Below are 12,417 nucleotides of genomic sequence, written 5' to 3' on the forward strand. Positions count from 1 at the left end.
CTGAGCATATTGGACTACTATATAGCTGCATGGACTATATAGGGAGGTCTCACACATATGTAGTTAGGGCCAGAGTTAAATGTCTGGATCCTAGGTGTTTTTTAATGACTCTTAACAAATAGTGGAAGCAAACGCATGGATGTTACTCAGGAAAAATTATGTCCTCCAGCATGACTCTCCCTGCACTCCCCTAGCACAATGCGGTGCCCAGCGCAGCACCACGAGGCATCAGTCAGGCCAGAATCCTCCTGGCGTTGAAAGGCGGATGCTGGGAGTGGATCCGGCTGGGGGGATCCTCTCCACAGAGCCTGGCTTTGGGCCGTTTCACCAGCTGGACACACAGCCTTTCAGCTTCCCTTCACCTGGTGCGTGGGTCACTGTGACCGTGATTAAGTAGTGCCTGTGGCTACTGAATGAGTGGAGAAGTCTGAGGCAGAGCTGTAGAGAGGGGCCATCCACTGATACCCGCTAAACTGCTGGAAGAAGCAAAGTTGTTGCTGCTAATAGAAAGTACGCACAATACTTACGGGTTGCAAAGAGAATTTGACCTATCAGTGATTAAATATGGGGAAACTTGCACTGTCATTGCTCACACCGACTGGTGCCTATGGGTAAATGGAAGATTGGGCTGTCAGGCTGTCAGCTTCTATGAGCCCTAACTTCCCGCTGAAAGGGAGATGGCCGTTTTCCCAACAACGGCCCCAGCTCTTCCAGTTACAGCCAGTCAAGTCCAATGACATCAAATATTAATCTGGCACAGAACTTGGGCCGTCTGAGTACATTTTATAACCAACAGCATATCAAATCCTTTGGACATGATGACAATCGCTCCTTTGTTGTCACATCAGTCCGTCACTTTAACCCAGATTCTCGGTCAATTCAAAGGAAAGAAAATGGTGCTTCAGAGAACTGACTTCTGCAAAAATACTTTAAAAAAAATGAACAGAAGGAAGGCAGGGCTGAATCTCATCGCAAAAGATCCCACCGTAAAATTAGGAGAAGGCACGAGGAGCCTAGATGACCTTGCAGCAAGAGGCTGTGTTGCTGCTTTGCGCATGGTTTCTCTGCGGGGGCAGACCTCAGATCATCCCAAATCTAGTCTTTGGGCTCGCAGTTAGTTCAGAGCCTGGAGCCTGATCTGTTTGCGTAACAGCATTTGTATTCCTTTTATAACAGAATTTCTGTCTGTATAAAAGGAATTTCTCGCACTATGAAAGCAGACAGACTTCAGAAATCAGATTTCCCAAGTGGGGCATGAAAGGGCAGGTCCGAGGCACCACTCTCTTCCCGTTGTTGTTGCCTGACCACAGCCCCCTGTCATCTGGCAAGCAGATGCCACCTTTAGAGGGACTCTGTGTCAGGCAGCCCCTGCCTACGTTTCCTCTACCATCCAGAACTGGCACGATGCTTTGATCCACCTCTGATTTTGCCCGTTGAATGTGCAAGGGAAAAACAACTCTTAAGATGGTTAGCAGAGGGCTGCACGTACAAGCATAGCACATTAGCAAAACCACTCCAATTAGCTGGGGGGAAAATAAAATGACAAAAAATGAGAAGAATTTTGCTCTTCTCTGCACAAGGCTAGAGCCAGTGAGAGAAAATTATAACTTGACCCTAAATTATTCAAAGGAAGCAAAGAAATAAAATGTAGGCTAAAGAAGAATTCTGCCTAATAACTTCAACCAAAAGCCAAAGCACATCAGCATATGAGGACTGGAAGATACAATGAAATAGCTGGAAGGAAATTGCATGCCTATAGTCCTGGAGGAAAATGCAGGAACTCACTTAATTTAGCAATAAACCTGGCATGACTCAAGAAAAGGGACGTTTCTACGCTGTATTGGCACCACTCCTGACCTCATCATGTGCAGAATAGATGGCTCAAGGAACAGGTAAGGAATAAAAAGAAGCTTTTTAAATGTTCAAAGGGATTCTGCCACGGAGGGTTTTTCAGAAGGTGTTTCTGAGTGGGAGAAAGGGTGGGAAGCCCAGCGTGATCGTTCTCGTTTGCAGAGTCACCTATTAAATGATGCTTAGAGGCATAGAGTACCCCAGCTATGGAAAATAGCATACTTCAGGGTGTTTTCTTTGAGAGATCAGCATGCGTTCTTTCAGGTGCCTCCCCAGTCCTTGGAAACCTGGTAAGAACCTTCAATATTTGCAAAGTTGGGTATGAGTACCTGAGCCTAAGCTGTTTATTTTTAAGAACAAAAAGTCAGCAAATAAAGAAAAAATAGACCCAAACATGTTGCTTAAGGATGCGTCAGAGAACTCGTGACGTCATGTGAAAAGCTACTTCTGTGGCAACAGAGTGCAACATCCAAATGCATTGCTAAAGCTTGAAAGTAGTTACTGCCTGGAAGGCTTGGTAATCTTGTGTCTGTTCTAGCAAGCGTCTGAATGTGCGCACGCATGTGCATGGGCCATCTTAGCTGCGGGTTCCCTTTGGGGCAGCTTCAGCTGCGAGGACGAAGACAAAATAAGCAGAGGGATGGGAAGACCCTCTCAATCCTTGGTATTTTCATTACAGGGGTTTGCAGTATAGTAGTCAACGCAGCAGTTATTCTGCAAGTGGAGAGCTCTGGTCTAGTGCTGTCAGTCTCACACCCACTGTTCATGAACACCTACATTCCCCTTAAAAATAAAATTGTAAGAGCTCTGAATACAAATGTGCAGAAGTTTTACTATTTAAAGGGATCTTCTGGAGAAACTATGTCAAATATGTAGCTCTTTCTAAAAAGCCGGTGGCACCCAGGATTACTCGCTCTGCAGCCACTGCCTCCTGCGGCCAGCTGGTAGATGGATGAAGCTCACATCCCGCACGGGGCTGCCCCTTCTCCCAACCGCCCGCCTCCTGCCGTGCTCCGCTTTGTTACTGCTTAGGCAAAAGCATTTCCCAAAGTTGGGAAAGGACTGGACATTGCCTGGGTTTCCAGCTGGCGACCTCAGCGGTTGCCCTGAGTGAGTGAAGCCGGTGGCCTGAGGATGAGCGGCCGGAGGTGCGGGAGGCGTGCTCGCTGCCCGGTGATGCTCCAGCAAGGGAGAAGCAGCCAGAGGGAGAGCAAATACCACTCACCCCAGCAGCACCGCTTTCGGAGGCTCTGCTGGCTTCAGAGAAGTGCGGTTGCAGAATATCACATGCTATGAGGGTCATGAAGGCGCGGGGGGAGCGGAGGGAGGGCAGGATGATGGAGGATGAGAGAGCAGGCACTATGCCAGGTCTGTAGTGCCCCGTTCGGGTGCACCCTTGTCCGTCTCCCTACTCGGTGTATGTTGGCCAGTTTTAGCGGGCGTTTGCACAGTTCTCAGCTTCCTGAAGAAGTGAGGTGCCTTCCACTTAGGCATGGCTGTTATTTAAGGGGGAAAGCAGGGTGTTTGAACAGGAATGAAGGCATTGACACCTGATTTCCCCTTTGCCAGGTAAGCTGATAGCATGAATGGGATGTTCACCCAGTCGCAAGGCATTAAATATTTCTGCTCTGACTTATGCCAGCTCCGAGCTATTGTCAGAAGAACCATTAGCTGCTTACATCAAGACATTAAGCCAAATCCTGGCTCCAGTGAGGTCAGTCATAAAACTCAAATTGATTTCAGTGGCAATAGAAATTAGTCTCCTAGACAGTGGTCAAGAGGGAGGAATTAGATGGCAGTTTGCTATCGTCTAACGGTGCAAGTTTAAGTTAAATTCACTCAAGTTTGGGGACATACTGAAACTCTGCGTGTGAGCGTGCACGCAGCACCAAGGCATGGCAGTTAGGGCACCAGGAGAACCTAGTGTTGGTGGCTACTGAAAGTGACTGCCAAACTTCCCTGCAAATCCAGATGACTATTTCAGGAACTGAGGGACACGGACATCCTGGCTCCCAGCTGTGTATGACTGACAGTGTCTTGCCTATCTCACATTGCTTAGCGCTGATGTTCTGTTCATTTAATTGCTCAACCAGACAGAAGTATTATATGGTGTTTCAGAATGCTTTATTACAATCTATGCTTTCCAGTAATTACCTCGCTCATTCTGTGATAGCAGTGGGGGAAAAAACCCTCCCCCCGGGTATTTCCTACCCGTAAGAACACACACCTCTCAGAAATGGCGTTTGTGCCTTTTTTTGTTTCCAGTTGCATTTAGATTAGTCTCAAGAAGATGTGCAAATCTCTGTGAGTGTTCCTCAACATACATTTACATTTCTCCCTTGCTTTTAAGGAAATGGGCGCGGACTGCATTTTTTTAATTTCCTATTTGCTTTTTGTTTCTCTGTAATTTCTTACTGTGACCACTTTTTAAAAGCATTATTTTCAGACTCCCTCCATTCTGCACACATATGAAATAAGTTACATGTTGTTCTATCCCTACCCTGGACCTAAATTTTACATTCATCTTTAATCTGAACTGTGTCCTCTTAGACTACATAAGAAAATCTACAATTCAGAGTCATGTCTGCTCTCCTGTGTTAATTCAAGTCTTAGATTTATTATAAATACTGTATCCATTTTTAGAGAATGATCCAATCTGCTTGTATTTCCTGATCTTTCTTCTCATTCCTTTGTTATGATATGCTTTCTGCCTCTTAATTGTTTCCATATGAAATGGCCTCAGTCAAAGCGGTTGCAATGAATAACGTGCATTTCAGAATGTCAGCATTTTGGTCACAGCAGATAACCACGAGCCGGTTACTCCCTGCGTACAGTAGCACTCCTTAAGGCCAAGTAGTAAGTTCTGCAGTCCTGGTAAGCGAAAAACAGTAAAGCCCAAACTTCACGGACAAAAGGCAGCTTAGTAAATGTGATTTCTGCCCTTTTAGCCAATAATCTTGGTCCCGTTTTTGATTTCTGCCATAAAATTTTACTTTCCTTTCAGCATAGCTGAATAGTATTAGGAACTAACTTAGCGTCTTTCCCAGAGACTGTGTTTAAAATGCCTTTTGTCAAATAACTTGGGGGGTTTCTTTTATGTTTTCAGTACTGAGGCTGCTTTATTGAAGTAGAAATCCATGCCCCTTCATCAAGGCAGAAAGCTCTGCTGGTTCTGCTGCATTTCCACGGCTCGGTACGGGGCTGGATGCACTTAACTGAGAGGTGCGAAGGAGCATCCTGGAAGAGATGGAAGCTAAATATATTCTGCTACAAGATTTCTTCCATTCCTCTCTCCACCCCCAGATCCCAGAGACTACAATGGCTTATTCAGGGTTTTACATTTGCAGCTAATGGTGGAAGGAGGAGAATTCCCATGGATAAAGAGCTTTAGCCCAGTACCAGCACAGCACACAGCCTGAAATGGTGCTGGGCTGGCTTTTGAGGGAAAGCACTCCCATCATCGCTTCCAAAGAGGGGTCCTACACAATTATTTTTAGGAAAGGATCCCTGGCTATAAGGAGATCCTTCCCTACAGCTTTGATACAGGCACCTGGACAAGGTGGAGAGGGTATGGGTTTTCATCTGGATCCCCTGGGCTTAGTGTTTCCTTTTGCTTAGCTCCAAGGGGCTTCCCAGTTTGGGGAGTTTGTTTCAAACCACCCTTTGACGCCCCGCTATCATGCTGGCTTGCAAGTCTGAAGTGCTGCAGCTGGTCCTGCCGAGGGCAGGTGCCCAGTGACATGCTTTCCATCTCTTATGAGAGCATTGCCTTAGGGGCGTTTAAGGAGCCCAACTCCATAAAAGCACAAAAGAGCAAACAAGAGTTTCCTCTCGTTTGCCCCTGATTTTATGCCTATATAATTCCACTAATTTCATTTGCATGAGAACAGAAACAGATCCCTAGTCTCTTGGTAGAAATGATTTTACAGGGCTGTTATCCAAACCAGAAGGGCGAGCAGGAGCCTACTTCACATGCACAAACCACCACAGCAGCAGTGACTTGCAAAGTGGTTCTTCTATCCGCACTCTACGTTTTTATGCACATTTACAGACATTGGATGTAGCAGGATGGGGGCAGAGGAGAACAACAGCACTCTTCCACACGTGAAAGCTGGCTGGTTCTAGCTCCAGGTACACAAAAGGAAAATTAAAGCATTAGAAGGGATACCCCCAGAGCTGTAAACTCCGAGGGGAAGAAACTACTATTGGTTTGACAGGTTTGTAAGCTAATTACTTATTTATGTAGCTCACTAGATTTAATATTAATCACAGATGAAAGACACAAGTTAGACACGCGTTGCCAACACATGCGTTGCCTTCTCATTTACTCGAGAATGGGTCAAGTCGAAATTGCCCCTGGTACGGCCACAGCTAATCAAGGCGGGAGACCTGAAATGAGGAACAAAATGAAAGCAAACCAAATTGCTTTTAAAAGTTTCAAACGAGTGTGCTGTTGGAAGTGCTATAAAAGATAACACAAAAGAGCCAGCTAAAAATCGTGGCTCAAGCTCAATTTTTTGCAAGCAATCATAAATCTTAACTTCAGCAGCTTTGTGCTCGACTGGGGGCACCGGACAAGCGAAAAAAAGTTGACCTCATCATCATGTGAAGTTTCCTATTCCTGTCCTAAGTTGTCATTGGTAAAAGCAGGCAGCAAGAATTCCAGTTGTAAACAGTGGTGCGCTGCCAATGTCTCAGCAAGGGTAGCCCACATTTTTTCCTCTCTGCAGCTGTAATGCAACTTGCGCCTAAGGGGCTCAGCAGCTGCAGAGGAGGCGGCTGCAGACCAGCCCTCCCTTCGTTTGCTTCTCCGGTGAAATATAAACACCCTTTCCTAGGTATAACTAAAGAGGGCGATGCCGTAATTTGGCAAACGGACTTTGAGAGGCATAGGGTCTTGTTTCTGTGCAACTGCTCACAGAAATAGGAGCAAGGAGCCCTTATCCTCTCTTGCACCCGCTCCAACCGCACAGCATAAAGACACGTCTGTAGGCCTCGCACCCTCCTGACGCGTTCTCAGAGCTCGTGGCCCTTGCCCAAATCAGCGTCCTGGGTGAGAGGCAGGACACTTGCTTTTTGGGGGGCTGACCAAGGACCACATAGGTGGCATTGCAGCCCTTCCGGCAAGAAGATATTCCTGAAAAGTGGGGAGAAATTCAGCTCACCCCGACTGCTGTGGGCTAGACATTGGTGTGGGGCTGAAGGACCTGATGCAGCAGAACACTTAATTCCCTTCCAACACGTCTGCCCAAGGCGGCAAGCGTGTGCTTCAGCACGCAGCTCCCACTCTTACTTGCGGGACGGCTCCCTCAAACTTTGTTTTAAAAACACGGGGATTAGTGACGAGCTATCTCACTACTTGCCTGACAGTTTTCCTTGGCGCAATTAAGAATGCCACCAGAACTCCTGGGTGAGAGGCAGGACACTTGCTTTTTGGGGGGCTGACCAAGGACCACATAGGTGGCATTGCAGCCCTTCCGGCAAGAAGATATTCCTGAAAAGTGGGGAGAAATTCAGCTCACCCCGACTGCTGTGGGCTAGACATTGGTGTGGGGCTGAAGGACCTGATGCAGCAGAACACTTAATTCCCTTCCAACACGTCTGCCCAAGGCGGCAAGCGTGTGCTTCAGCACGCAGCTCCCACTCTTACTTGCGGGACGGCTCCCTCAAACTTTGTTTTAAAAACACGGGGATTAGTGACGAGCTATCTCACTACTTGCCTGACAGTTTTCCTTGGCGCAATTAAGAATGCCACCAGAATGTATAACAGGAGTCAACTGAAATTTTAAAGCAGCATGCAGACGATGTGCGTCAGGTTGAAAAATACACTTGGTATCTGCTATCCCATGGTTGAAACAGCCAAAGAGAAAAAAAGCTCTAGTTAAAAGAAGTAAGAAAAAAAGAGCTTAGGAGTGAATTTCAGGGATAGTAACTTCTCTTTGAAATGTGTCTGTGCAGTTGTTGTCTTGGAGAACCTTGAAAATGCTTGTATTTTTTTCCTGCTTCATAGCCTTAAAGTATCCCCGCCCCCCCCCTTTTTTTTTCCAGGCCTAGTCAATATTGTCATTTAAGCAACCAAAGGATCTCTTCTAAATAATTGGAAAAAATGTGCAAATACCTATTTCCAAAAATAACTAAAACTGCTGTGGTTTCAGGGACACAAATGATGCATTTTGAAATAGGACTAAATGTTTATTTACATGAGAGGGCACGCTAGCTCTGGTCTACCGAGAAATTAACGGGCATTAAACCCTATACAGTGTACAGTCCAGTGAATAAAAAGTAGATTATATGTTAAAGAGAGATCTGTGGTTTAGTGATCTACAGTTTGTAAGCAAAACAACTCACTTTGATGCTTAGCAAAAGAAAAACTATTTTGGTAGCGATTTATTTCTTTTGATTTTTAAAACTCTCTTAGGACTTAAACACAATGAAAGGTAGCAAGAGGGGAGGATAAATTAAAGCAAGAGCGAAGGTGAAGGTTTACTGTGCCCCATAGAAAAGTGTCAATGGAAAGACGGATTTGTCAGCTCCTTCACTTGGTCTTCTACTGTGTCGCTCGGTCGATGTCGCGAGGCTTCAGCATGGTCTTAGCCAGCCAGCGGCAGATTTCCTCCGAGGCAGAGGATGCCCACAGCCGTAAAAAAGCTGCGCCGTGCCCCCGCGAAAGAGATGGCGCGGGCAGTTGGAGGCAGAGAGATGCGGCCCGAGCAGAACAGGGTTGTGATACTTGATTGCCCGAGCAGCTAGCACTAATTTGAGCAGCCCAAAGGTCACGACTATTTATGCAGATAAAAGGTCAATGGCAAGTGGGCATGCGGCTGCAGGCTATCTTGGTACGCACTTCACCCGGAGCACTGATACCAGCTTCTGATTCACAGTTTGTCTTTCTGCGTGAACTTTCAGGCCAAGCTTTGTCTGGGGAAAAAAAAAAAACCAAAAAACCACCAAACCAAAAACCTCCACCATGGGAGTTGACACAGTTAGGAGCCAGATGCAGTTTTTGTGGCTCAGGCTTGTCTGTAGCTAAATCAAACCTTTGAAAATTATTTAGAAAAAGGCAGCCAAACTCTGGACCGTTTGCTCAGTATTTAGTCAGCCCTTAGATGGATAAACTCCTCTGAAAGCATGCCCGAGTACAGATTGAGGAAAAAGTGAACGAGATGCTCAGGATGTGACCGGCTGAAAGAAAGCCTGTGAAACGCCTACCGACGGCAACAGAGGTGGGGTTCTTCAGCTGCCAGTATGTGGGCAAAAATCACTTTAAACCTGCAGGACCTTAGAGTACAAGACTACATGACATGGTTTGAATTTCCAGAGCAGTTTCAGTTTAGGTGAAATGACGGCTCTTTGGGTGAAAAAGGGAAGTAGATATACTATGTTTAGTCCAGTCAGATTCTATACTGTATTTGAAATTTTCTACTCTGTGAGTGCTTCAACCTTTGCTGTCATTAGAAAATCAAAACATATCTTAACCTTCAGTTCCAGCAGCTGTCTGTCTACCTGCACTGATTTTAAACAAAACCCTTCCGCCTTCTCTTGTAAATCAGTCCTGTATGCCCTGGTCCCCAGGAGGAAGCGTGCAAAATATTTTGTGACATTTCATTCCCTCCCCCCCCAAAGGTAACGGGAAAGAATCATTACATTGATTTGTTTTTCATCACAGAGATATTTGGCACCATGCCCTAATTAAGGTTGCAGCGCTAACTCTATTATAAGCACTGCTTTGCCTCCCCTGGTAATTTTTTAATAGGAGTTAGCTATTATTCTGGCTTTTTTGTTTGCTAATAAAGAAAAAATATGTTAGGATGAAAACCTCCCATGTAGAAGGCCACCGAAACTAACTGTCTTCAGACCTGGGAAAGCATACTTTTCCTCTAGCCATCTCTTCTCATCAAAATGGAGAGTTCCCAAGTTCTTCCTTGCCCACTGCCTTCCTAGATCTCCACACAAGGGGAAGTTTAAAGGGTTGCTCGGATCCATTTTGTCAAGTTTATCAATTCCATTATACTCCTTCTTCACTACGTATTTTGTGGGCTCGGCTTCGGGCAAACCAAAACCAACCCATAGCAATGGCATAGTCTGGTTGGTGAAAAAGCACATTTTGTGTACGTGTTTTCCTACTGAAAATGGCAAAATCCTAGCCACTGTGCCTTAGCGAGCACTTTCTCAGTCATATTCATCAAAGCGAAGAGGGTCTCCGTTCGCGACTGGGGTTCATTACCATGTCCGCAGACACGCAGCACGCAATTCAAACGGCTTGTGACTCACGCAGTGCAGCTGTAAGCACTGTGACGATGTTAATGGTGTGGTGGTTCTCACGGGTGAAGGCTTCTGGCCCACGTGTGGAAGTGCAGGTGACTGTTGAAGACTTTCTCTTTCTCTTACAGCTTGCCAAAGGAAAGAAAGAGAAGCCTTTGCAGAATCTAAAGACATTGGAATACAGTCTGCAATTTCCTGGACTTTATGCTACCTCTTGTAAGTGTTGTATTATGTTATTATTTCCAGTCCAAATATGGTTTTTATGCTTTCCCTCCTGCTAAGGTATTTTAGAAAATGAAACACAGAAAAAGCAAGATCTTGCTCATAATTAGTGTTGAGGGCCATCTATTCTGGTAACTCAAGAACATGGTTTAGAAAGGAGATCCCCTACTGCCTCTGCCCAGGCAGCTTTCTCATCTTCCAGAAAGATACGCTGGTGAGACAAAGACCTAGAGCTATGTTTTCCTCACAGGAGTCCAGAAATACTGCAGGTTTATGGACAATCTTCCATGAGAAATCCTCATAAAATGGAAGCATTTGTTTATTTCTAAAAAAAAAAACCAAACCCAAAACCAATATGAAGAAAAGATTGTGAGTCCCACTGGCTTTCTACTCTTAATCCTAGTCTAGAGCCTACGAGTATTAAATCTCGCATCTTCCTCCAGCCTCTCTCAGTTCTATGTGAGTGTGCCTATCTACTTTTTTGGACTCTCCCGTCTTGTTTCATTTTAGTGAATGGTCACAACACCGTTAAAGGCTCAGCTTTAGGTCACCCCAACCAGCTTTACAACACCAAGGCTCCATTAGGGGAGCCACGTAATCCCCGCAGGAGAGCTCCGTATCCACTAACTGCAAACCTGAACAGCCGCTGGAGCGGGCCTGAGGGGTTGTGCTAAGCACCACGCTGCTAGAGCTGCCTTGCTAGCCACGCCAGAGTTACCAAAATGCAAATTTGGATATGCCTACGTTGCCTTCAGCACTGACACGCTGAAGCAGTGGCAGGAATCCCCTGTCTTACGGCTCACAGGCACCACGCAGTCCAGGAGCGACTGCTCTGGGCATCAGGCACAAAGGACAGGGCAAGGCTACTCCCACAGCTAGGTTTATATTGGAGGCGATGCCTTCCACCTCATACCGTCCACAAACCTCTGCTTTTTCCTAACCGCTGCTGCCATCCAGGTGAGGAGAGATTGTATGGGTGAGCAGTTGCCCCAACTCTCAGCATTCTGGGTTATCTGATCAATAGATGCTCTCAGGATATCAGAAATAGGGGCGTCTCATTCAGCACCTTAAAATTTTGCACATGGCAAAGTTATTCCTTGCTGAGGGCTGCATGGGCCTTCCAAGTACATCTGGGTGGTGAAATACTGATTTACACCTTACTTTTATCCCCACGGGACTGGCTGCATGATTTGAAGTTGGAACTGGAGATAAAGGCCTTCTTCAGGGTGGCAGGTTCTTTATTACCAAGAAAGCTGGAAAAAATTAGATCCATTATGCAAAATCAGCCATGAGCTGCTTTCCTTCTGTATGTAGCAGTTAGTTAAACGCTAAGTTGTAGCACTCTATAAGTAGAGAACTTTTTTTCTTCTGACCTGAGAAGCTTGCTTATAAAATTTGCAATTAATTTCAAATTAGGTTGTTCAAATTATTACTATAATCTACATAGAAATGACATGGCAAAACTTGAGGAGGCAGCTCTAGTGTTTTATACCATTGCACAGCGCTCTGTATACATTAGTCCACACGATCCATTAAAGTATTATTAAAATAACAGAATAAATTGAATTTACACAATATTGAATATACCGCATAAAGTAACTGTGAAAATTGCTGGCATATATTGCTCATCTAACCTTGTAACTCAAATTGCTTTTCTAATTTGTTGCCCCAATCCTGAAACTGGACTTTTATAAGACTGTATTTTTTTGGGGGGGGGGAGGGAAGCACAGTGTGCAAACATTGACAAACCTATTAAATTACATACCAGAGAGAGAAATTACCACGTTAAAAAGTCCATATTGGTAGAGCTATACTGGACCATTGCGACAGAGGAATTACAGTCAATTCCCATGACTGCTCTGTCAGAGGTGTCAGAGTCGTAGCCCGCAGCTGCGGCCGGTCATTTGATGTATTTCCCTTCCTGGCACATGCAGGCTGCGGAGAGTGTCAGCTAGGCTGCTGGAAAGCAATTCTGCCTCTCCAGGCTATGGAGAGGGGACCCTGGCCTCAACCTACCTGAGAAGCTGCTGTTTTACCTACCTGAGATTGCTGACAACCTCTTTGTGAGAGGGACGAATTCCC

This window comes from Egretta garzetta, unplaced genomic scaffold (genome assembly GCF_000687185.1).
Source record: "Egretta garzetta isolate BGI_Z169 unplaced genomic scaffold, ASM68718v1 scaffold561, whole genome shotgun sequence".
Taxonomy (NCBI): domain Eukaryota; kingdom Metazoa; phylum Chordata; class Aves; order Pelecaniformes; family Ardeidae; genus Egretta; species Egretta garzetta.